General features: G+C 50.1%; 1 protein-coding gene across 1 annotated transcript in view; it reads left to right on the top strand.

Moving 5' to 3' along the window:
* ZBTB7C (zinc finger and BTB domain containing 7C) overlaps positions 1-25,869 on the top strand; it is a 382,426-nt gene that overhangs the window by 55,311 nt on the left and 301,246 nt on the right. The window contains exon 2 of the mRNA XM_015103726.4: positions 20,560-20,786. The gene's annotated coding sequence lies outside the window, so the exon portion shown is untranslated. The remainder of the gene's footprint in view (positions 1-20,559; positions 20,787-25,869) is intronic.

Raw genomic sequence — 25,869 nt, 5'->3', positions numbered from 1 at the left:
CATCTCAGTGCATACGCTGCTGCTGAGTGCGGGCTGCCTGGGCAGGTCAGCGTTCCTGGACCAGTTACTGATGCTTCCTGTGCCCAGCTCTGAGCACAGTACTAAGGGGTGGGAGCAAGGGTGGGGGAACTCAAGACTGTGGCCTGGCGCCGCCCCTAGACCCTTGCAGTTTAACTGGGGAGGCAAGGCAGAGCTAGTGGAGGGTTCAGAAGTGTGTGTTAGGAACGCTGGGTGGAGATCCAGGCCATGAGAGGGGCTGAGGAGATGGCGAGAGTGCTCCATGGTCTGGGATGGTCTGGGAGGCCCCAAGTCACTGTCCTGGGGCCTGAGTTTCCCCATCTGTCCAGGAAGGAGGGCGGATTTGTGTTTAGATTGTCTGATGATAAGATTTTCCAGGAAAGCCGGTTCAGCACTGGGCCCCCCTGCTACAGATTCGGAGTCTGTGCGTCTGGAGTGGGGCTGGGAACCTGGCTCTTTATTTCCTGTCTGACCTCCCCTCTCCAGCCCAGTTCTGCCTGGGAGCTGGAATGTTGGGGGTTTAGCGGGGGCAGGCTGTGAAAGGTGTGAGGGACTTGGTGGGGGGGGGTCTTGGAGCTGCCAAGCTCCGGGTTGCAAAAGTACTTACCGCAGCTGGGAAGGGTCACTCGGTGGGGAGATGAGGACGCTGCTCAACTCAAGTCGGTCGATGAATACTATGCCCACCTAGTTAGTTGCACTAGGGAGGGTTTGTTGACCAGGGTGCCCTTTGGAGGAGAGCTGGAGGCAGCCTGTCTGCCGGTGCTGCTTGTGTTTAGCCTGGACATGACAGTGTGTCGGGCTGCTGGGGAGGCTCTCTGAGCAGCTGGTTCTGATTCTTTAGACCAAACGTGGGAGTTGGGTCCCCATGAGGGACCAGTGAAACGGGTAGCCCCGAGTGGGCCTGAACCTCTCCGAATTGGAAAACGCTGCTAATCAATTCAGCAAACCCAGCAGGGTGCACAGAGAACCCCGTTCCTGGGTGGTTCTCAGACTTCCTGTGCGTCCTGAATTGCCTGGCGGGCTTGCTAAAAAGTGTGCTGGGCCCACCTCCAGAGTGTCTGACATTGGCTGGGGAGGGGGAGGGGGGTTGGGCGAGAATTTACATTCCTAAATTTGTGTTGCCAGGTGCTGGTTGCTGCTCCCAGGATCACACTGTGAAAACCAATGCCAAATTCTCAACCCACTAGCCTGGGAGTGAGGGTGGTTTCTACAGACTCAGGACCCAGTCGCTCCCCCCTCCCCCGGGGAAGTTATGCTCTAGTCGGGGACCCAGTCCCACCCATCCAGATCAAGGGAATATGAGACAGTCAGTGTCAAAGCACTGAAGTGATCCCAAGGTGATGGGGGCACCAAGAAGGTTGGGGAGATGGAGTGTGCCGTGGGGGAGAGGCGTCCTCAGCAGAGACTTGGTGAAGGCGGGCAGACTGGAGGACTGTGCTGTGTTGCACACGTGTGACCTGGGAAGGCAGTGGTGTCCCCCTGGAGTTGTGCCTTGTGGTTGCTCTGACAAATGAGAGGGTCCCTGGAGCTGGGCCAGTGTGTAGAGGCACAACCTGGGAAGCCCAGAGTAGGTCTGAGGCCAGCAGAGAAACCAGAGGCCGAGTGGATTCCTACTAGGGGCAGGAAGGGGGAGCCGGCCGTGGAAGGTCTGAAAGGCTTGGGTGAGGAGTTCAGACTTTATTCCATGATGAACTGGACACAGATCAACAGTAGTTTGGCTCCCCAAAGCTGACATCTGGAAATTGAGTCTTAACTTTTGAAAAACAGATTTTTTAGTAGTAGTCGCTCATGGCCAGTCCGTGTGACATGATTTCAAGGCTGAATCTCAGTGCTTTTTCTGTCATTCCCTCCCCCCATTTATCCTGCACCCTGTTTCTTCCTCACTGTCCTTGAAATTTCACTATTAGAGATTATATCCTTTTGTTCAAAACATCACTCTCTCCAAGAGGCTCTTGTTCGCTCAGTCGGTAAAGAATCTTCCTGCAATGCAGGACACCTGTGTTAGATTCCTGGGATGGGAAGAACCTCTGGAGAAGGAAATGGGAACACACTCCAGTATTCTTGCCTGGAGAATCCCATGGACAAAGGAGCCTGGCATGCTGCAGTCCATGGGGTCTTAAGAGTCAGACACGACTTAGCAACTAAACCACCATCACCACCACATTCTAGGTCCCCTTACAAGAGGTTGACATGGCAGTCCTTTTCTCTAAGAATCAATGGCAAGGGACATAGGACAGGTTAACTTTGACAGGTGTGGAGGCAGAGATACAGTATAAAGTCCAGGTGTGATCACAGAGGAAGCAGGAGACACAGTGGCTTTGGGGAAAATACGCTGAGGCTTCCCCTAGAGAGTGTCAATGAGAATGTTCCCTGGGTGGTGTGAGGCAGGAGGCCCGGATGCTGATGGCACAGGGAGGCATCAGTGTGCTTGGCAGGCTCACAGTGCATGTGCTCACGCTCAGTTGCTTCTGTCATGTCCAACTCTTCGCAGTCCCATGGACCATAGCCTGCCCGGCTCCCTCTGTCCGTGGGATTCTCCAGGCAAGAGTACTGGAGTGGGTTGTCCCCTCCTCCCAGGGGATCTTCCCGACCCAGGGATAGAATCTGTGTCTTCTGCTTTGCAGGTGGTTTCCACTGAGCCACCTGGGAAGCCTGAGCTCTGAATAGCTCTATCCAGCTTCTTTAGTCCCCCTATCTTCTCTCCTTTATTGGAACATTGAAGGGAATGTACTACTACATTTCAGGCCCAACCGTGACACACTAGCCTTCTCCTCTCCTGCTTAACTGGCAAGAAGGGATAAAATTGGTGCTAGATTCGCAGTCAGGAAAGAAGGAAATAGCTGTGTTTCTCAAGTCATGTTTCCAAGTCCATTGGATACCTATGCTCTGGGTGGGAAGAGAAACTCTACTAGTTGTATTTGGGGATGACGAGAAGTGGAGGAAATCTCAGGTGAGTCCTTTTGCCAGAGGATTAATTGCCTCCTTATTTTCCTATTCCAAAGTCAGGTTTTTCCATATAAGATGGTCTGTAAGTGGGAACAGTATATATAGTGCATATAAAGCTCCAGCAAGAACCTGTCATGAGCAAAGTCATTAATTGTGTTCATGTTGAGATTGATTATGTCAGCTGAACACACCTGTTTGTAGAAAGTTGGAGTTTTGCTCACAGGTGTGAATTACACAGGTGTATTCCCAGGCAGTCCCATCCCTAGTCACTGCTTTTATAGAATGCCTGTATCTGACAACTGAAGTCTAATTTCTGCTACCAACTGGCTGTCTTTTCTCCCACCTAATTCACTGAAGGAAGGAAAATTTGGGAGGCCCGGAAAGTGGCTTGAAGCGCAGATAAAGCCCTTTCTGTGGGGTCAGGAAACACAGGAGGCCCAGCTCTGTGCGTCTGTCTCCATCTCTCTCCTACCCATGCTGCGATGGAAAATGCAGACGGGGCCCTTTGTGACCGAGCACTTCCAGGCTGTGTGACGGCAGTGGGCAGGTCATGCGGCCATTCTGCTCCTTGTTGATACTGATGCCGGCCTGAAGTTATCATGAGAGGACTGAGAAGATGTCCATGGAGCCCCTAGGACCTTGTTGGGTGCCCTTTCTGTGCACCTGGCTCTGTCCTGCTCCTGGTGTTGTTACAAAGGCCTGGTCCTTCGAGAAGGGCCTGAGTGCATTTCCTGGAAGCACCTAGATTAGGTCGTTAAGTGGTTTTAGCATCAAATTTACACAGATTTGGTGGAAACTGGGGGACAGGGACTCTTCTGTAGCCCTGCAGAGGGTCAGAAGCTGAGCCCAGTCTGTAGCCTGCCTACCTCCCCAACACTGCTGGTTACAAAGAGCCTGGAGAAGTGCATTTATCAGTCAGCAAAGCTAGGAGAAGAGGCAGTATTAAAGGAGAAGGAGGGTTTCTGAACAGCAGAGGCTGTGCTTTTAGGCAATGCTGGGTGCCTCTGTGGTGAACAGAACACTGCTTGGAGTTAGAAGACCTGGACGCCACTGTCAGCTATGCCCCTTGTGGTCTTTGTGATCGTGGGCTTGAGCTCTCTGCACCTCAGTTTTCACATCTGTACATTAGGTATGACTGTCCTTTCCTGAATCACAGGGTTGCTTTGAGGATCAGGAGGTAGAGGATAGGAAGCTCTGTGCAGACAGCAGGACACAGCAAAGACACAGGATAATCCTGTGAAGTCCCATCTTCTGGCAGCTGATATTGTTATATCAGTTTCTATCTCTGTATTGCTTTTAGGTTTCCAGAGAACTTTCTCATCTTTTCTTTTACTTAATGTACAACAGCTGTGTGAGTTGGGCAGGGCTGATGACAGAACTCTCATATACAGATGTCTAAGGCTGTTTGTGACGGACAGGGAGGCCTGGCGTGCTGCGATTCATGGGGTCGCAAAGAGTCGGACACGACTGAGCGACTGAACTGAACTGAACTGAAGGCTGTTGGAGGGCTTCCCAGGTGGCGCTAGTGTTAAAGAATCTGCCTGCCAATGTAGGAGACATAAGAGATATGAGTTTGATCCCTGAGTCGGGGAGATCCCTTGGAGGAGGGCATGACAACCCACTCCAGTATTCCTGCCTGGAGAATGTCATGGTCAGAGGAGCCTGGCAGGCTGCATCCATAGGATCACAAAGAGTTAGACATGATTGAAGCGACTTAGCACACAGCACATGCAAGTCTGGCTGACGGTTTGTCCAAGGAACCCCTGAGAGCCGAGGGTGAGGAAAGCCTGGACCCTGGTCCCCAGGACACAGAGGTCACAGCTTTTTAACTTACCTTCTATCTTGACATCACTTTGCTCACTTGTTTACACATCGCTGCTGTCTTTAACTTTGGTCACTTTTGGTCTTCTCTGAAGTTCAGCTCCTCACATGACACTCTCTGAGGCATGTTTTTATCTCCTGACATGCTACCAGATCCCAGCCTAGGGCTTCCTAGCAGAGGGGACCCTTGAGCTGGACCTGGCAGGCCAAGTAGAGGTCAAATAGACGTGAAGGAGGGGGCTGGGCAGAGGGTGGGGCCCTAGCCCCCCAACCTCAGGCCTGCCAGGGCCCCTCAGGCTCACCTGTAGGGGCTGAGCGCTCTGTTCTCTCCCCTCCAGCCTCCTTCCTGCTCTGCCAGACAGAAATCCGCCAGTGGGTAGCATCCTGGGTCCTGTGCCCCAGCCTGAGCTTACCCTGCTGCAGAGATGGAGCCAAGCTGGGCTGGCAGGGGGAAGGGGAATGGTTCCCAAGCCCAGCAATTGCTGCTGTGAAATCTTAATCACTTTCATCAAAGTTGCCATTTAGCTTATCTTTAGATCAAAACTGACTTCACACATATTGCGCCATTTGATTTAAACAACATCTCTGCCAGGAATGGATGAAGGGCAGGAACATAGTGTCTCTCAGGATGCAGCTGGGAGTCCGGAAACCCCAAACCACATGTCATGTCCTCTAAATCACAGTCCTGTTGAGAGTCCCTCCTTAAGCAGAAGTAAGATGGTCTCTGCACTGGGGAAGCCCTTTGGCGCCCAACCTGGTGGGATGTCCGTGGGGGAGGAGCAGTTTGTTAGGTGGGAGATGCACAAAGCCACTCCTTTACATCCAAGGAGCTTGTGTCCCTCCTCTGCTGGCTGCTGGTTTTATCCTCCTCGCCAGTCCCTGCCCCCATCACCAACAAGAGTCTGAGAGCTTGTGAGCAGCAGTGATCCCCAAGGGCTTCCTGAGTCCAAACCTGAAGTGAGCCCCATAGTCAACAAGAAGGATATGTGACCCATGGCTTCTCTGGCAAATCAAGCTTACCTCTCACGCCAGTACATGGCAGGAGGTGGGCCATGTATGTGTGCATGTCAGCTGCTTCAGATCTATGGGGGAAACGTTAACGGGAAGAAGTAGGTCGTGAATGACCGGGATGGGAGAACACTGCATTTTATAGCCCTTTGTGTCATTTCAATTGTGAACAACGTGAAGGTATTTCTGTTTGTGGTGGGTAGAATAATGGCCCCCAAAGATGTCCACTCCCCAGTCCTCAGAACCTGTACATGGCTTAAGGGTCTTTGCAGATGTGGTTAAGGCTATGGCCTTGAGATGGAGAGAGGAGCCTGAATTATCCAGGTGGGCCCAGTCAAAACACATGAGTCCCCCAACAGCGAGGGACCATGCCTGGCTGCGGTCAGAGGGGGAGACGTGACAACAGAAGAACAGTCAGAAAGATGCCACACTGCTGGCTTTGAAGACGGAGGGAGGGACTCACAAGCCGAGAAATGCAGGCAGCTTCACAAAGCTTCAAAAGGCGAGGGAATGGATCTTCCCTTAAGGCCTCCAGGAAGGAACATAGCCCAGCTAACACATTGGTTTTAGCCCGATGAGACCCATGTCAGGTTTCTGGCCTTCAAACTGTAAGATAATAAACTTGTGTTAAGTTGCAGAGTTTGTAATCATTTGTTACAGTGTTCATGGAAAGCTAATATGTACTCAAACCAATAAGTAAAGCAGTTTTGGATAGAAGCCCACAGTCTAGTTAGAGTGGACATGCACAAAAGAAGCATAGCTTTCAGTGCTGCATCGGACAGTGCAGACTAAATACTGCGGAGCCCTTCACTCTTGGAGGACTGTGGGAGTGCCTAGCATGGCAGGCACTATGCTCCATGCAGGGACCATAAAATGAAAAAGGCCTGGTCGCTGCCCTGGGGGAGCTTCATGGAAAATTTTGCCGTATTCCCTGCTCCCTAAAACTGGCCTCCAGGACGAGTGCACCATGTGCCCCTCCTGTGGCTGCTGGGCAGGGTATTTCTAGGTGCCTTGTTATCTTGGGCCCAATGGACTGGACTTTCCCTCCTTCCCCTGCTTCCTGCCAGTCATCCTGCCTTGAATACCTCCAGGTTGGGAGAACCCACCACCTTGAGACTTGTCTGTGCTCTGAACTTTCCTCCTAAAGCACTCACCGTGGGCACCATTTATTCAGCATCACCTGAGGACCGGATGACTCTGGGTTTCTGCTTTGGAAGGTGGGTATTCCGCCTTCCCTCACGAGACAATGCGTGCCCTCATGCATCTGTTAAAGCATTAATTTGTTGCCCACTCATCATCTTGACAAGACCAAATACACTCCAGGGGCACACTAAAACCTGTTGGATGAAGCAGCTGTGCAGTGCAGCGGGCGGGGCCAGGCAGGCATTAGGAAGGACGCAGGAAACAAAAAAGGATGGAGCCTTGGTCTTTGAGCCAACCCCAGTGGCTCAGCGGTAAAGAATCCATCTGCAGTGCAGGAGATGCAGAAGATGTGAGTTTGATCCCTGGGTCATATAGATTCCCTGGAGGAGGGCATGGCCACCCACTCCAGTATTCTTGCCTGGAGAATCCCATGGACAGAGGAACCTGGTGGGCTATAGTCCATGGGGCCATAAAGAGTCAAACACAGCTGAAGCGACTTAGCACCGTCGCAGCATTAAGAGAAAATGTATCATTGTTCTCTTCTTCTGGTTCCTTTGTCCACGCCCATTTTATACAGGAAATAAAGGGAACACTGACTTCCTCCTCTACTCCTCCCTCCCCTATCATGTATTGCTAGAATGCTGTTCAGCTTCTCCACTTGAAGTCACCAAGCTGCTAATAGGTGCTTCTCGAATCCTGCCAGCTGCCACACTCAAGGCTGCATCAAAAGACCCCTCCAGACCCAGCTGCCCTCTCCCTGCTCCCCTCTGCTCCCTCTCCTCTGCACCCCCAGCGTCCAGTGTCCTAGGATCTGTCTTTGCCTTTCAAGGCTCCCTCTCCCGACCTGCGTCTCTGTGTGTCTGAGCAGAGGTGGCCACACACACGGCCAGGTGATACGTGTACACGCTGTCACTCTTGGAAACCGGCCCTCCCTGAGGGAGTGATCTTGCCGCACATCTCAGGCTCTGCAGGAGACTTAGAGCAGTGTGTTCACGCTGGGAGCACATGAGGTGCAGTGTTTCATGTGGGGAGACGGCAGGGTCCCCTAGAGCAAAGCCCACCGGAGCCACCATCCTTGTGCTGATAAGGAACCGAGAGGGTCGGCAGGCACATCTGGCAGCTGAGGGGGCACGTCCGGGAGCCAGGCAGTTGAGGGGATTTGAATTCAGACTCTGGTTGCTGGCTGTTTCTAAGCCTCGGTTTGGTCATTCGTGGAAGAGGGAGCTGGACGCAGACATGGAATGACAGGGATGTACAGAGTTGGGGTTCAGTTTTAAACCTGAGTTTGCCTTCTGAACTGGCTCTGGTGGTAACGTCAGCTCCGATAGTATATGGTCCTCCCCTTGGGGAAGACCAGATGCCAAAGCAGAAATGGGTGCCAGGGTGAGGTCGCTGTGAGAACTGACTTGACTTGTCCCTGGGGGAGACCTGGCTCTTGGTGGTGGTTAAGGTTCATGCTGTTTTACTGTCGGCTCATTTCCTTACTGCCACGCTGCTCCCTGGGTCAGACCCAGCAGGGCTGTGGGTCTGCAGAGGCCCCTTCTCGGACACCCTCCAGGTGGCATCTCGGGCCCGGTCTGTTCGGCAGGCAGCGCTGGATACCTGCCATGGTGCTGGCACTCCCTCTCAGCCTCCTCAGCTCCTCCATCTCTACCTGGGTTATGCATCACCTCACCTTCATTCCTAGCAGCCTCCCACATCCACCTCCAGGCCTCCTCTGCCCCCATTTCCTGCCCTTTTCTTACCAACTTCAGCATTTTGTAAACCATCTCCCATCTTGGTCTCAGAGTGGATTGAGTATTTATATTTTTCTAGAAGCTTCCCCCTCCTACAGCCTGGCTTTTCTATAAAGGCACCCTTTCAGAACTGCCCACCTCCAGGCTTGAAAACTCTGAAATTCCCTTTTCCAACCACAACCTCCAGGCTCTCCGCTGATGTCCTCCCTAGAATGAGTGATGTGGGCGCCCAGTCGTGCACGGAGCAGGAAGTGCACATGTTCAGGGGGCGTGACAGGTGGGTAATAAATGTGGAGTTGACGGGCTCAGGTGGGAAGCTGGGTGTGCACAGGGGACAGTAAGAGCTTGTTGGTGCATATCTGCTCTGACCTGGGACGGAGGGACAAAGGCAGAGGGCTTCCAGGTTTTGTGGCTGCCTTGTAGAGGGGTGGGGGTGGGGAAGGAAGAGGAGGCGTGGCCAGGGATGGAGGGCGTGGCCAGGGATGGCTGTACCAGATGTTTCTGGTTTAGGGATGAGCCGGCATCTGATCTAGTGCCCATTGATGGCTTCCTCTGAAAAGAAAGCCTCATTTGGGGAAATTATAGCATCTCTTATGGGAAGAAGCCAGACAAGGGCATATTGAAATTTGAGGATCAGTTTGGAGAAAGGAGTGACCCCAGGGATGTATACAGTTGGGATTAAATTCTAAACCTGAGCTTGCCTTCTAGTCTGGCCCTGGTGGAAATGATAGCAACTCTGGTGATCTCTAAATGCCCCCCTCTGGGAAAACCAGCCAACGAAGTAGCAATAAGTGCTGGTTTAGGTGTGGAGTCAAGCCACAGATATTAACACTTCAGTTATCTGGAACTCTGCCTGCTCTCACCTCTGCTGTCCAGGACATGGATCGCAGAGTGAGGGACAAGTGCCTCTAATCAGTGAAATGGCTGAAGCCATGGCTCCTTATCCTGAGACTGCCACGCCACCCGACCCCTTTCTCAGAGCTCCACTGTCGCCCAGCCCAGGGGGCTGCACGTTAGAAGTGAGGAAGCTTCTTACGGCAGCCACCATTCCTAACAGGTAGCGTGACTTCTGGGAACCTTACTGTGGGGAGGGGCAGGTAGAGGAAGAGAGAAAACTGGAGCAGTAGGGACAAATCCTGACGTAGGAGAGCATCTCATAGAGATGCCACAGGGCCTTGAAGACAAGGTTATGGTTATGTTATTTTCAGCACCTTGGCCACTGTGAGTGCTTTGTGAAACAAAGCTGGGGAGAGGTGTACACAGACAAATGTTAGGTTTTCTTCCTTGCCACAAAATGAAGAGAAACGTATAATCGTTTTTTTTTTTTTAAGCAACTTGGTGCAGTAGGGCTAAAATGAAACACATTTTGTTGCTTGAAGGGGCAGTGTTCAGTTGTCTAAACATCCTTGTATGTGAAATATCTGGTCTGTATTGCTAGGAAAACTGTAAACAGTTATTCCTGCTGGTTTGATGCCATATTAGGACCAAAAGAGACCCTGAGATTCTATAAACCCATTTTCAAAATTTAACTTTGTTTAGTTTTGACTGTGCTGGGCCTTTGCTGCTGCACGGGGTTTTCTTTAATTGCGGCAAGCGGGGGCCACTCTCTAGTTGTGGGGCGCAGGCTTCTCACTGCAAGTGGCTTCGCTTATTGCGGAGCACGGGCCTTGGGGTATGCAGGCTTCAGTAGCTGCAGCATTGGGCTCAGTAGCTTTGGCGCCTGGGCTTAGCTGCTCTGTGGCCTGTGGGGTCTTCCCGGACCAGGGATCAAACCTGTCTCTCCTGCACTGGCAGGTGGATGCTTTCCCAAGACCCGCTAGGGAGGCCTCCTATAAACTCAGTTTTAAATGTTTATAGGTTCAGAGATGTGAAGGGGTCTACCCAAGATTCCATAGCCAGATGGTGGCAGAACTGGGCCTTGAACTTGGTTCACTAGAGTGCAAAATAGATTCAGGGTTCTGGAGAGCAGGCCTGGGTTCAGACACTGTACCTCTGGCAGGAGCAGCCAGACCAAGGCTGGGACCCCTTCCAGCCTCCCAGAGGTTAGAGCTAAGGTCTAGATGGGAGGCTGGGGGGCCTGAAACACCTGCCCAAGGGCAAATTGAGGAGGTACTGCATAGAATGGGTTAGGGTCTGGGTGAATGGGTGGGGGTAAGCCAGGCGAGCCAGATAGAGGTACACAGACAGCCTGGAGGTGGGGTGCTGGGAATGGTGTGAACATGCCCCAAACATCAGTGGGCTGCAGGGACTGGACAGTGACTCCTACTCTAGAACAGCTTTCCTCCAGGCATGTCAGAAACTGGTTTGAAAGGCAGCTTACAGCCCTGAAGTGGGAAACAAAGAAGAAAATGCCAAGCACACCTTGTGATCTTGTGGGAAAGTGCTCCTAGAGTCTGGTTTTTGCTTTCTATTTTTTTGTAAGAGAGGCTGAGAGGGCTCAGAACCCAGCCTGTCCAATGCAAACCCGGGGAAACATCTTACTGCACATCTCTCCACAGACTTTCAATTTTTACTCTTAATAACTGTAAGCTTGGGGTTACCAGGGTCTCCCTGTTGCTATAGTGAGAGGTGGCAACACCAGCCTTCCAAAGAGCTAGACCCTTGGCTTAGAGGAAGAACAGAATCTGGGTTGCTTTATTTTGGGGTTTGACTGAGATTTAATGCACCATTTTCTTACCCTCTCAGTGATGGCAGTTTGTGCTCAAAATACATCAAACCTCAGTAACAGGATAACTGACGATTTGGGGGAGTGGGCATTTGGGAGTGAATAGAAGGTAAGTTTTAAATTACAAAAATGATAAAACTTTGCCAAGAACATCTAGAAAATGACAAAGAAATGAAAATACATGTGGTTATAATACCGAAACACAGCCTTCACTGTCATCCTACCATCAGGTTTTTAAAATGTGCCTTTGGCAGAGTTAAAGATGTAGCGTGTGTATGTGTGTGTGAGAATAACGGGCAGTCTGCTTTTCCTGTTAATACGTCATAGGCCTCTTTTGTGCTGTCGCATTATCTCAATAAACATCATTTTTATTGATTGGGTAATGTCACATCATTTTGTAAAACACTCTCCTCCTTTTCATCTTCTTGGTCTCCCTCATGCCATCTCTGTTAAAATTCTACTCCTTCTCTGATTTGGATAACTGGCCTGCCTTGTCCCTGTCTCCATCCCCCCTACACACACATCCACACACACACACATACACAAACACACTGGGATTCTTCCATTCTACAGCCTTGCTAATCAACGGGTGGTCCCAGACCAGTGGCATGGACATCCCCTGGGAGCTTGTTAGAAATACAGAATCTCAGACCTAAACTGGGACCCACCAAATCTGAAGCTGCATCTCTGTTCTGACAAGATCCCCAGGTGATTCCTAAGCACACTGAAGCTTGAGAAGCACTGAGCTGAAACACATTCCCCTGTTCCAGGAAAGAATCCTGGCCAGATGTACAGCCTGCTGAGAGCTGGCCAAATGGAGAGGGGACAGGGAATGAGTATGGAAGGGCCAGGCAGACAGGTGGTGGGCAGCTATGCACCAGGAATCTTAGAGAGACAGCAGGAAGGAATGAGGCCTGTGAAAATCTATGGAAGATGCAAGATTGAAAATTGAGGGCTCAGTTGGCCAGGAGGGGCAGGAACACAGTAACCAGCCCTGGTTCATTCCCACTTAGTAGGTGAAGAAGCTGAAGCACAGAAAAATGAAGCTGCTTGCCCACAGTCAGCAGTGAATAGGTGGTGGAGCTGGAAGACCAACCTCATTCCAGAGCCCACACTCTTAATCGCCCTGCAGTGCTGTGGAGGGTAAACCACAGGAGGAAGAAAAGAATGGAAGCATGTTAAGCTCCCACAATGAGCTGGGTGTTTTTTCACTTCCTTACATATAACAATCGCAACGGCCTTTGTTTTTTAGACATGTGTTTATTTGTGGCTGCACTGGGCTTTCATTGCTGTGCATGGGCTTTCTCGAGTTGCAGCAAGCAGGGCCGCTCTCTAGTCGCTGTGAGTGGGCTTCTCATTGCAGTGGCCTCTCTCGCTGTACAGCCTGGCTCTAGAGTGCAGGTTTCAGCAGTTGTGGAGCATGAGCTTCGTTGACCTACAGCATGTGGAATCTTCTAGACCAGGAATGGAACCCATGTCCCCTACATTGGCAGGTGGATTCTTAACCACTGGACGACCAGGGAAGTCCCATTACAATAGCCTTTGGAGGTGGATATTCATATCCCATGTTACAGATGAGGAGGTCTGTTTGTACCACTGATGAACAATTCCTGAGTTCACATAGTTACTAATAGCTGAAGTCAGGATTTGAGCCTGGGACATTTTGGGCCCCACTCTGAGACTCTTTCCAACTTGCATACTTCATCCACAAGGTATGACGCTGGTTTCTTCACTCGTAACAGCTTCTTTCCTTCCCCTTCTCTCTTGATCTTAGTTTTTTAGATTTGATAAAAGCTTAGCTTAAAAAAATTTTATTGGAGTATAGATGATTTACAATATTATGTCAGTTTCTTCTGTACAGCAAACTGAATCACAGATACATATATCCACTCTTTTTAAGATTGTTTTCCCATATATGTCATTGCAGAGCATTGAATAGAGTTCTCTGCGCTATACAGTAGGTCCTTATCAGTTATCTATTTTGTATGTAGTAGGGTGAGGCAATGGCAACCCACTCCAGTACTCTTGCCTGGAAAATCCCATGGACAGAGGAGCCTGGTAGGCCACAGTCCATGGGGTTGCGAAGAGTCAGACATGACTGAGTGACTTCGCTTTCTCTTTCCAGTTTCATGCATTGGAGAAGGAAATGGCAACCCACTCCAGTGTTCTTGCCTGGAGAATCCCAGGGACAGAGGAGCCTGGTGGGCTGCCGTCTATGGGGTCGCACAGAGTCGGACATGACTGAAGCGACTTAGCAGCAGCAGCAGCAGGGTGTATACATCTATCTCCCAATCTCCAGTCTCCCAATTTATCCCCCACCCCTGGTAACCCAAGTTTGTTTTCTGTATCTGTGACTCTATTTCTGTTCTGTAAGTAAGTTCATTTGTACCATTTTTAAAAGATTCTACATTTAAGTGATGTCATGATATTTCTCCTTCTCTGTCTGACTTACTTCGCTCAGTGTGACAATCTCTGGATCCATCCATGTTGCTGCAAGTGGCATTATTTTATTCTTTTTCATGGCTGAGTAACATTTCTTTATGTATATGTACCACATCTTATTTTTCCATTCTTCTGTTGGTGGACATTTAGGTTGCTTCCATGTTCTGTGTTGTTGGTTATTGTAAATAGGGCTGCAGTGAACACTGGGGTACATGTATCTTTTCAAATTATGGTTTTCTCCAGATATTATACCCAGGAATGAAATTGCTGGACCATATGATAGCTCTATTTTTAGTTTTTTAAGGACCTTTCATATTGTTCTCCATAGTGGCTGTAACCAATTTACATTCCCACCAACAGTGTAGCAAGGTTCCTTTTTCTCCACATCCTCTCCAGTTGGTGGAGTTTTTTGTTGGTAGAGTTTTTGATGATGGCCATTCTGACCAGATTTCTCTAATAATTCATGATGTTAAGCATCTTTTCATGTGCTTTTTGGCCATCTGTATGTCTTCTTTGGAGAAATGTCTAGTTCTTCTGCCTATTTTTTTGATTATTATTTTTTTAATTGAGCTGCATGAGCTGTTTGTATATTTTGGAGATTAATTTCTTATAGTTTGCTTCATTTGCAAATATTTTCTCCCAGTCTGTGGGTTGTCTTTTTTTGTTTTGTTTCTGGTTTCCTTCGCTGTGCAAAAGCTCTTAAGTTTAGTTAGGTCCCTTTTGTTTATTTTTGTTTTTACTTTCATTATTTTAGGAGGTGGATTAGAAAAACATCTTGCTTTGATTTATGTCAGAGAATGTTCTGCCTATGTTTTCCTCTAAGAGTTTTATAATATCCAGCCTTACACTGAGGTCTTTAATCCATTTTGGGTTCGTTTTTGTTTATTGGGTTAGGGAGGACTCTAATTTTAGTCTTTTATATGTCCAGCACTTCTTACTGAAGAGACTGTCTTTTCTCCATTGTATATTCTTGGCTCTTTTGTCAGGGATTAGGTGACCATAGGGTTTATCTCTGGGCTTTCTGTCCTGTTCCAGTGACCTATATTTCTGTTTTTCTGCTAGCACCATACTGTTTTGATTACTGTAGCTTTGTGGCATAGCCTAAACTCAGAGAGCCTGATTTCTCCAGCTCTGTTTTTCTTTCTCAAGATTGCTTTGACTGTTTGGGGTCTTTTGTGTTTCCATACAAATTGTAACTTGTTTTTGGTTCTAATTCTGTGAAAAATGCCATTGGTAATTTAGGAGTTGCATTGACTCTGAAGATTGCTTTGGGTAGTATAATCATCTTGACAATATTGATTCTTCCAATTTGAGAATATGGTATATCTCTCCATCTCTTTGTGTCATTTTTTATTTCTTTTATCAGTTTCTTAGAGTTTTCTGAGTACAGTTATCTTGCCTCCTTAGGTAGGTTTATTCCTAGTTATTTTATTCTTGTGATGTGATGGTAAATAGGATTGTTTCCTTAATTTCTTTTTCTGATCTTTCATTATTAGTGTATAGGAATACAAGAGATTACTGTGTTTTAATTTTGTATCCTGCAATTTCACCAAATTCATTGATAAGCTCTAATAGTTTTCTGGTAGCATCTTTAGAATTTTCTGTGTATAGTATCATGTCATCTGCAAACAGTGACAGTTTTGTTTCTTCTTTTCCAATTTGGATTTCTTTTGTCCCTTGATTTTAAAACTGCACCCCAGGCCAGGGGCACATTCCCCTTGCCTGTTCATGATGGGAACAAACACAGGACAAGTTTTAGATGTTTTTCCAATCCTTAAACTTGTGAAATGCTTACAGCTAGAAGGTACCTGGTTGAGCATTTAATCCAACTGCCTCATTTTACAGTTAATGAAACTGTAGCCCAGAGAATTCAAGTGGCTTATCTGAGGTCAGACAGCCATCAAGTTATAGATCTGAGACTCTCATTCATGCTCCATTTGTGACTTTGGGTTGAATTTGCCTCTGGTGCCCTGTGTGCTGAGGGGTCTGTTTGCCACTGAGGCGGCCAGCACTGAGTTGCCATGTTGCTAGGTCAGTGTAAGTTCAGCCTTCAGCTTAGGCAGGAAGATGCAATAGATGAACCTCCATTAAAAAAAAAAACCCAAAGCTAACTAACTAATAAAAATAATATCTGCTTGTTAAAAATCCAAGCAGCATGTCTGCAAACACTTAAAGGCACCCCCTTCTAGTCCTCCTCAGCCCACTCCCCAGGGGTAACCACTTAGTGCTGCCTCCAATGGCTTCTTAATTTTCCTGCCAGCCCCTGGGTTTTGTAAGATCCATGCCACAGCAAGGCTATTTTTAACAAGCATCCTAGGCTTCAGGGGGTTGAGGAGAGGGAAAGAAAAAAAAATATTCTATTTGTGTATTTTTAATCCATGTGCATTTGAGCAAGCAGTGGCTTTCCTGTGCCTGCCGCCAAGGGTTTTGGGCAATTGATTAGGCTTTCTGGGTGCAGGGCAGTCCTGTCTCTCCCCCTAACGAGGCTGGAAGGCCAGGGAGAGGCTCAGGTGATGTTTCTGGGACTGATGGCTGTCTCAGCTGGCCACCTCCTGCTCCTGCCTGCCCCCAGCCCCTCTCCTTCCCGGCAGCCTTGACAGTCCTGGCTGGGTCTCCCAGAGCAGTGGAGGCCTGGGAACCTGACTCTTTGTGCCAGCTCATATTTAGAAATGTCTCCAGCCAGAGGTTGGCATCTGTCCCACTTGGGCTCTGGGCAGGGGGTACAGTCACATGTGCTGCCTTCGGGTGGGCAGATTCTGAGTGGGCAATGGCCTGCTCTGAATATAAACACACTCCTTTTATGCTGAGTAGCTGGCATCCGAGCCTGTGCTCCTGGGCACTGGGTAAAGGCGAGAGCTGGTAGCCGGATGGGCGACAAGGAGATGGAAGAAAGATGTCACAAGGCTTGAACTGGGCAAAATGGTGGTGGAGGAGGAGTCTCAGCTCCCTACCCCACCACCCCCGCCCCCACCGACCCCCAGACCCTATCTGTTTTCCACACTCCTTTTCCAGGTGCCCAAAGCATTGCCTGAATAGGGGATCTGCAGCCCCATGGGGGTTGGGGGCAGAGTAGGCCAGACATCTGGGCCTTCCTTTCTGCCTTGTGAGTTCCCCAGTCTGTTGAGGGGCGATCCTGGGAGGCCGTGGGGATAGGGACCAAAGTAAGGCTGTGCGTGTGGCCACCTGTGGGTTCCTTGTCTGTGAGCCACCAGCCCTTCAACCTCTCCAGATGGTGCCTGCAAAAACATGGCCCCAGGTGACCGTGGACATTCTACAATTTCTTGCTCACCTTGCTTTCTTTCCCATGGTAGTGCATGATAATGTATGAAACAGGCCAAACGAGCCCAGTCTTAAATAGTGCCCCTTGGGTAATGATCAGTATGTCTCAGCCTTGTCAAAGCTCTCCTTTCTTTTAAACACTTCCTTTAAGAAGGGGCATTCTGGTTCATTCACTGAGGCCTCAGATACTCAATGAACACAGGTGAAGTGCTACCTGCAGCCCCCCACCCAGCGTCTGATGGGGGCTTTGAGTCCTCCTTACACGGCACCTCTCCACCCCTCTGCGGGCCCGCCCTGAAGACCATGGTGGCTTGCTTACCTCATTCAGCTCTCTGGAGAGGAGTCTGCCTTCCTGCAGCTGAACCTGCAGAGAGAACACAGATGCACCAGCAGGATTTCCCTCTTACACATGTGTGTGCTCATTCACTTCAGTCGTGTCCAACTCTTTGTGAACCTATGGACTGTAGCCCACCAGGCTCCTCGGTCCATGGGATTGTCCAGGCAAGAACACTGGAGTGGGTCGCCATGCCCTTCTCCAGGGGATCTTCCCAACCCAGGGATCAAACCCTGCATCTCTGATGCCTAGTTAGTGCCAAGTGTGGAAGCCCCTAGCATCCCCCACCTCGACCTGCTCCATCCTTCCTTCCTCTTCCCACATCTCAGGGGAAGAGAGCTCCAAGCAGTGGTCATGAATAGACATTTTCTTTATGTCTCCACAATAACTGAATGAATGAATCAGTGGATAAGCAAGTGAGCAGATGAATGGAGGAACAAACGGAAGCTCCATCTCTGCTCCAGAGGACTTAGAATTCGAAAGGGGAGAACCATGCCTGCCTGTAGCACGGCAGCGCTGTGGGACTGAAGGGGTCCCTAGGGATTGGACTCACTCCCCTCTTTTTATGGGAAAGGAAGTGCGGGGCTGCTGTGCGGCAGACCTCGGAGGTCAGAGGATGGCAAAATAGCCCAGGGTGAGTGAGATCCGGAATCGAGCGCAAGGCTGCCCTACTTTCCCTCTGCTGCTGCCCTGAGTGTCCCTCGTCCTTGGGAAAAATTGCCTTTTCATATGGTTGGGAGGGGATGTCGCAATTTTTCTTTGAGGGTTAATTGTTTTGCTGACAGCACAGATAATTAGGAGTGAGAATCCCGGAGCAAGGGCGACAGCACCATCTGCTGTGAATATGTTTCAGCCCCACCTTACAGGAGGGCTCGAGAGGGCTCCCCACCCTCCCACCCCCAGCAAAACCTGATGTGCTCTGGCTGTTGGCTTCTGGAGCTCCAGCTGCCAGGTGACCCTGTAGCCCACTGGGCGAGCTGGTGACCAGCTTCCAAAGGGTGGGCTTCTCCCCGCTCCCCCAGGGCATCTGGCGTGCCTGCATAGTAGGGCTCACTTCTTAAGAGGTAGAGCAAGGACCCCGCCCCTGCCCCGGGCTGCGGGAGACACAGGGCGGTACCCCCAGGAGATGACTTTTGTTCTTCCTGTAGCCTGATGTCTTGAGTTCTGGTTCACTGCTCAGGAAGGTGGGCATGTGGGTCTGCCGTGGGTGCGTTGCTAACATTGGTGTTTGGGCCATTTTTTTCTGTTTAATTCCATGGATTTGCCACCTATCCTGGGTTTCCTGGCCTTTGACCTATGCTGCTTGTTCTAGAAGGAGCTCAAACTGCCTTGTGTTGCCAAATAACAATTCCCTAGGTGTGACTTCTCCAGGAGAAACAGAGTAGCTTTGGCATCAAGCTGAGAATCCCATCATCCAGGAGCATCTGAGATCTTTCCTCATAGGGGGTGGAACTTCGGGTAGTGTTTTTTTTTTCTTTCCATTTTCATTATTTAGGAGTATCTCACATAAACAAAAGAGCATTGACCTGTATATATGCTTTTTGAAGGTAATACCAATAACTGCTTAGTTCTTTCAAAGGGGCATCTTACCCCCGGTGCTGCCTTGCGCAGAAATGCCTGGGGGCAGAGCTGTAGAGTCGGGTCCCCTGGAGTCTCAAGGTTGGTGCTCTGCCCCTCCTCCACCCCCAGCTGTGGCTATTTATCACAGCAGCTTCCTCTTCGCCTGAGCTGCTCCTGTCAGTGTGGAGCCCCCACATTCCTTCCTTCCCTATTTATCACTCTGTGCTGTCTTCACTTAGATCCTCCTCGCAGGGGAGAGACCACGGCCAGACCCTACTCCGACCCTACTTCTCCCCATCCCCCCACGCCTTTGTTCCCCTCCCCCTCCCCATCCCTACTGACCCCCGCCCCCTGACAGGTAGGAAATTAACTCAGGTCTTAGGAGCTTGCTGGAAAGAATGATAACTGGGAGTCAGAAATTCTAGCCTTGACTCTTGCTATCTTCCTGTGTGATCTTTAGTGAGATGCTCAACCTTTCTGTGCTTTTGTTTCCTTATCTCCAAAGTAACCTTTAGAAAGGATCCCTTCACATCACTACTGTGAAACCAAATGGATGTCATGGATGCAAAAGCAGCTGGCAGGGTATAAATTATGATACGTGTGTAAGATGTTGTCATTAGGCTGAGAGCATCCCAGGGACTCCAGGGCCCTGCCTTCGTACCCTCATCCCTGTCCATGGTGCTTCCTCTTACCTGCAGCACTGGTGGCCCTGGCGGATGTTCTCCGCCTGCCGCAGCCCCTTCTCCGCAGTGGGTCTACTGAGGCCCAGAGGAGCTCAAGGTTGGGGCTCAGAGTCACAGCTGTTTGGGCCGCGACCCCCAGGAGCTGGAGGCTATGCCTGGTCAGAGGTGCAGGGGTACAGCCAGTGTGGCCCCAGTCTCCAGAGCCCAGAAGGTCTGCATGCCAGGGCACAGCTGCTTCTAGCTGGAGGCCCTGACCACCTACCCCCCACCCCCTATCCCAGAGGTGAGCTGTGGTCTTGGCTACAAAATGTGATCACTCAGTGGGGCAGTATCTGTGTCCCTCTGCAGCGAGGTTTGCAGAGTTACCCTTGTCTCTCACTCTGAGTGAAGGGCTGTGAAAGGAGGCTGCAGGTGGGTGGCCTTCCTGGAGCCCCAAACCCACAGCACACTGGAAGCCACCAGAGACCTGGGCCACAAGAGTTTAAGAATATCGCCAGTAGACATGGCCTTGTTCTCTGTGGGTTTCATTGGTGCAGGGAAGACACCCAGGTCCTTCTTCTTTCTGGGGCTGTGGGGTCTGTTGGTGGGGATGAGCTGAACTCTGAATGGTGGGTAGAATGAGTGACTGAGAGTTGGTCTTTCAGGCAGGTGAAATAAGCTATGTAGAGGCAAGAAGATTAAGAACTAACGTGTGTGTGTTTAGGGGGAGGCATGCATGCAGAGGGCTGAGGGTAGGGTTGGTGGGTAGAACATTGGCAGTGAAGACCCTAGCTGAGGTAGTCTATACAGTCACCTGGAGATATAAGACCTAATAATAAAAGAGAGAGAGAGAGAGAAAGAATGGCTGGAAAGTTCTAGAACAGCTAAGACTTGGACCTGTGTCTCTGGCCCTGGTAGGTCATCGGGCCTCTGTTCTTCCTACAGGTCCCCACTCTGAAGCAGCTGGGTACTTGGAAGGCCACACCACCCCCAAGGAGCAGGCCCAACCAGGAAAAGGTAAGGGATGGCGTGGAGCCTTCCAGAGCCTGCAGCGTGAGCACCATCTGCAGCCCGTTGGACCTGGAGCCTCCAAGGCGGGACTGCGTCACCAGGGAGACTCAAGAGGAATTGATACTTCGGCCCCCAGTGACATGTACACGGTGTAATGACAGGTAATGAACCTGAGGTTCATCAATCCTTTCTGAATGATGTGGCAGGTAGGAGAATATATCAGCCTGGAGTAGACATACAATGTCAACTCTTGGGAAGATAACTATGCAAACAGAGGAGAGTAAGTCCTGATAAGATGATAGATGGATGCTTTATAGTTATTAGTTTCTGCCCCAAGCGCTTGCTGGAGTTAGCACCAGAAGATTTAGCATCAGGCAGGTTCACTTACTATACCTTGTAGGAAGGCCTGATGCCGTTATGGATGTATCACCTCCTGTTTTAAGACCTCAGAATAACAAATCAAGGAGTCATTATTTCCCATAGCTCCCTTAGGAAGCAGGGCATGAATGCTGGTGGGGAAACAGAGGCAGCAAGATAGGCAGGGGCTCTTTCCTATATCAGTGATACCTGAGGAACAGATCTGGAGGCCCTATTGGCTGAGAAGTGTTCCTGGTTGGATCAGATTTCTTGAATGACGGGTGAGGTGATGGGTTGGTATTTCTTGTTAAAAAGGAAGTAGGGACTTTGTGGCTTCCTTCAGCCTTCCAAAGATGCCAGGGCAAGTAGCAGATGATCAAGGCTGGCTAGGGGAGGTCATGAGTAGGGGTCTGGAGAGCTCAGGAAGGGGCTGGCAGACACTCTAGGTCTAGCAGGTAATTGGAGATCAGCCATGGCAGAAAATGTTAAGAAGGTCCTCAGAGCCTAGAGGACAAAGCCCTGAGGCGAAAGGACCAGGATCCAGTGGGATGGAGACCCCAAAGATGAGTTCTGATCTGATGAAGGGCCTGTTCCCATTGGCCACCTGATGGAGAACCTGTTCCCACTGGCCATTTGGCCACTGTATCATACTGGGTACTACTCTGGCCATTTCCACCATGGGGTAAACAACAGGCTAGGGTGGGAGCAAAAATAGCTTGGGGCCTTGGGAAACTGACCAGGGCAGGGGGAGAAAGCCAGTGGCCTGGGGCAGGAGGCCCAAGGGGGTGGGGCAAATTCCATTCCTGTGCAGGCCAGTGTCAGGGTCCATGAGGCCTAGCCAAGGGTGGGGAGGGGCAGAGTATTAGGACTTCTGGGTGGCCTTGTTCTAAATCAGGCAGAAAGAATAAGATGAAGAAAGAATCCAGAAAACAACCCAATTCTAGGAAATGGATCGGCTTCAGGCACCAGGCAAGCCCGGGATTTGACTTTTGTCTATATGAACAAATGGAAGGGGAATCGAGCTTTAGTCAGGGGTCTGGCTAGGCCTGGGGGGGAGGACTTTGCTAGGGAGCTGGCATCTTCATAATTTCCTGGGGCTAGCTGTGTCCCCAGGCACCCTAGACCCTAGTATACAGGCCCTGGGCTATCCTCGGACCCCTCTCTCTCAGTGGAAGAGGTGGTTTGTGCATTTTCAGCTTGGCTAGGGGTCTGGGCAGGGCTGAATCTGTGGGGCCTTGTGATGGGAAGTAATGGGGGCAGGAGGAGGCAGAAAAAGCCCAGCCCTGCAGGTGTGTGTGTGTATGTGTTAAGTCGCTTCGGTTATATCCACCCGTTTGTGACCCTATGGACTATATGCAGCCCGCCAGGCTCCTCTGTCCATGGGATTCTCCAGGCAAGAATACCTGAGTGGGTAGCTATGCCCTCCTCCAGGGGATCTTCAGGTGGGTGGGTGAGGACTTCTCGTGTGCAGCCTTAAGGTTAGAGGCAAAATACATTCTGATTAAGTCAAGAAAGAACAGCAGATTGAATCTATCAGAAGGTTCTTAACCTAGTTTCCCAATATTTACCAAGTACCTGTTTTGCACTCGGCACCATGCTGCTGCTGCTGCTGCTAAGTCGCTTCAGTCGTGTCTGACTCTGTGCGACCCCATAGACGGCAGCCTACCCGGCTCTCCCATCCCTGGGATTCTCCAGGCAAGAATACTGGAGTGGGTTGTGCCAGACAAACAAAGATGCATGAGGTGTGTCTGCTCCCAGGGGAGAGAATAAAGGGCAGAGGGAAAAGCATGGGAGTAGAGACAGATCCCAGATTCTGGGAGCCTCAGGCCCCTGTCTTCAAAATGGGAACAAGACTTCCTCACTCATAGGCTGGTTGGGAGAATTAAATAAAACGAGACATGCAGAGCATTTAGCACTGCAGCTGGCACCATAATAAGTGATCAATCATTTAGTTTGCTTCCATTGTTCTGCTCTTGGAGGAGCTCACGGTCTGCAGGCAGGAGGGAGTAAAGAAGCCTGGGAGAAACGCATCCGAATTCCCAGGGCTTCCAACTGCGAACTGGTTTGAAGCCGGACAAGACCAAGCGACTTAACACACTTGAGGCCTGGGCTTTGGAAACCTGGTTCTCAGCATTCCTCTGGCCATGGAAAATGTGGTTTAAGGTGGATCCAAACACTTGGAAATGGTGACTGTGTGTGAGTGCTTTGGCAGTGGCTGGGCCCGGAGATGCTTTCTGGGCACTGAGTAGGGTACAGGGTGGGAGGGGTGCGCCCAGGAATTTACAGAAACGTTGAGAAGAGAGGACGTTCTCAGAATACTTGGAGAGTCTTGCCTCCTCGGCTTCCAGCTCTGTCCTCGGGAGCGGGGCAGGGTGAGGTGTGTACAGAGACCGGGGCAAGACTGGGGACCTGGAGAGGGACTGCTCAAAGAGACCTTGCATGAGCCGCACACACGGTTTTAAATTTGAAGCAAGTGAAAAGAATGGTAATGACGCTTCCTTGAACTCAATGTGTTCAAAGTATTATCACTGCAACATGGAGTGAATATAATGATTAGTAACAAGATAGTTCATATTCTTCTTTCTGAACATAGTCTCTGAGGTCCAGAGTGCATTTGGTACTTCAATTATCTTGGGTTTGGACCAGCCACATTGCAAGTGTTCAACAGCACCTGCGGCCTGTGGCTACGGTATTGGTCAACCCGTGTCTAGAATTCAGAGCATCTTGTTCAGGGGCACCAGAGGCCAGATGTATCCTGAGCTAAACAACAGGATCTACTGTTCTGTCCTCTTCTCATGATACCTCTGAGATGAATTCTTAGGGAAACTGGCTTGAAGAATCAGAGATGTCTTGTTCTGGATGGTAACGTATGTCCTGGCCTGGCCGTGGAGCCCCCTAGCTAACCTTGGGACACCACCACTTCCAGGTCCGGGGCTGACCTCCAGCAGATCCCAAAGCTCTCTGAGCTTCAGAACCTGCTTTGGGAGTGGCACTAAGAAGGTCTGTTTTACTGGGTAACTGTGAGGACTAAAGAAAATGATGATTACTTGGCGACATTCCATGCCAAGAAATAAGCTTTTTATTGTGAGGACTGATGCTGAAGCTGAAACTCCAATCCTTTGGCCACCTGATGCAAAGAACTGACTCATTGGAAAAGACCCTGATGCTGGGAAAGATTGAAGGTGGGAGAAGAGGACGACAGAGGATGAGATGGTTGGATGGCATCACCGACTCAATGGACGTGAGTTTGAGTAAACTCCGGGAGTTGGTGATGGACATGGAGGCCTGACATGCTGCAGTCCACGGGGTTGCAAAGAGTCAGACACGACTGAGTGACTGAACTGAACTGAAATTAAATGAAAATCAAGTGGTATTCCGCCTATGGCCTAAGTTTGGTGAAAGTTTCCTGGTAGGATTTTCTGTAGTTCTGTCCCTAATCTTTTGTTGTATGAGGACCATGTGTCTTTATAGGGCAGGACAAAGGGGCAGGGACGACGAGCCTGGATCTTCACCCAGGGTGGCATAGTGGCTGCCTGTGGCCCTCCTTGTCCAGAGCCGTGTGGACAGTCACCTGGAGGAGGCAGGCCCTGCAGGCAGCTTGCAGCCCTATGTCAGCTCTGTCATAGGGAATTCTGGGGTCCCTAGACTTTTAGCTTTAGCTTTAGCAGACACCACTGTGGTGCTGTGTTTCAGTGGGCTGAGGGTTGCTGGTCACCCCAGGACCCATTACCTAAGCCGTCCCAAGTGTCTTGGAAGCTGACCCAGGCACCCTACTCCAAAATCTGCTTGTCCTTCTTCCTGTCTCTCCTGTCTCCCAGTCTCCATCTTTGAAACAAAGATCTGTCCCTACCCTACCTGCCTCTTTTCTTTCCACAGCCGTAAAAATACAGGCTATTCTCCTTTAGGGCCAGAGAGCCAGTGTCATAGATACGGCTGCTCTTTCTGGGCTTGGAGAAGGTATTTTTCTTTATTACTCTGTGAATGATATCTACTCCAGGCACTGGTTTCCAGTGGCAGCTGAAAACAGTCATTGCTCTGTATATGAATTAGCGTAGCATCCTGACACAGGTCACTGGCACAGGGTTAGCACTCCACAAAATCAAATTCCCCTAAACCCAGCCTCATCTGAAGAATCGCTTAAATAATTCCTGCCTTTGGGGTTTTTCTGAGACACAAATGAGATCGTATATGTGAAAGTCCTTCGTAAAGTTATAAAATGTTATTGAGACTCTTAATTCCCTCCTTGGGGTGTTTTCTTGTTTGAGAGCTGGGTGGATTCTAATCGTACCCTCCCGCCCAGCATCACAAGGCAGGCTGGGTCAGCATCATGCACTGTCCTCCTGCCCACAGGCCCAACTCAGTGTTCCCTTCTGAACCAACCCGTTGTCTCCTGCGGGTCAGTGGCAGGTGTGCCTGACGTCTTTATTTGCCTTCAGCCTAGTGTGTGGGGTCTTTAACTTATCCCCCCAAGTTTGGTATCTCTCCTCAGTTATTAGCAAAGTTCACCGTCTGTCCTTCCTGGGCCTGAGGGGAGAGAGACCTGAAACCAAGGAAGTTCCATAGGGTCCTCTTCACCTACCTGGGTTGAGTTTGAAGAGGGTGTTTACCAGCAGGTCCCCTGTCCTCAGGGCTGGTATGGAGGGAGCAGAACTAGGAGGTGCTGGTCGGTGATGCAAAGAGTAACCGGGTATCAGCCGTGCTGGAATCAGGGCAAAGTCTATACAGATGGATGGGAATTCTCCAGCCCTGGGGACTGAAGCAGCATTTTCAAGGTTGGGTCAACATCTGATAGTCTGTGGGTGTGTCAGCGGTCCTTGGATGGTCACCGCAGTCGTCTGTGGGTCTCCTGCTGCGGCCTCATTAGACTGGTGCTTCCTCCCCCAGGGG

This window comes from Ovis aries, chromosome 23 (genome assembly GCF_016772045.2).
Source record: "Ovis aries strain OAR_USU_Benz2616 breed Rambouillet chromosome 23, ARS-UI_Ramb_v3.0, whole genome shotgun sequence".
Classification (NCBI taxonomy): domain Eukaryota; kingdom Metazoa; phylum Chordata; class Mammalia; order Artiodactyla; family Bovidae; genus Ovis; species Ovis aries.
This window is presented reverse-complemented; position numbering and strand designations above follow the sequence as displayed.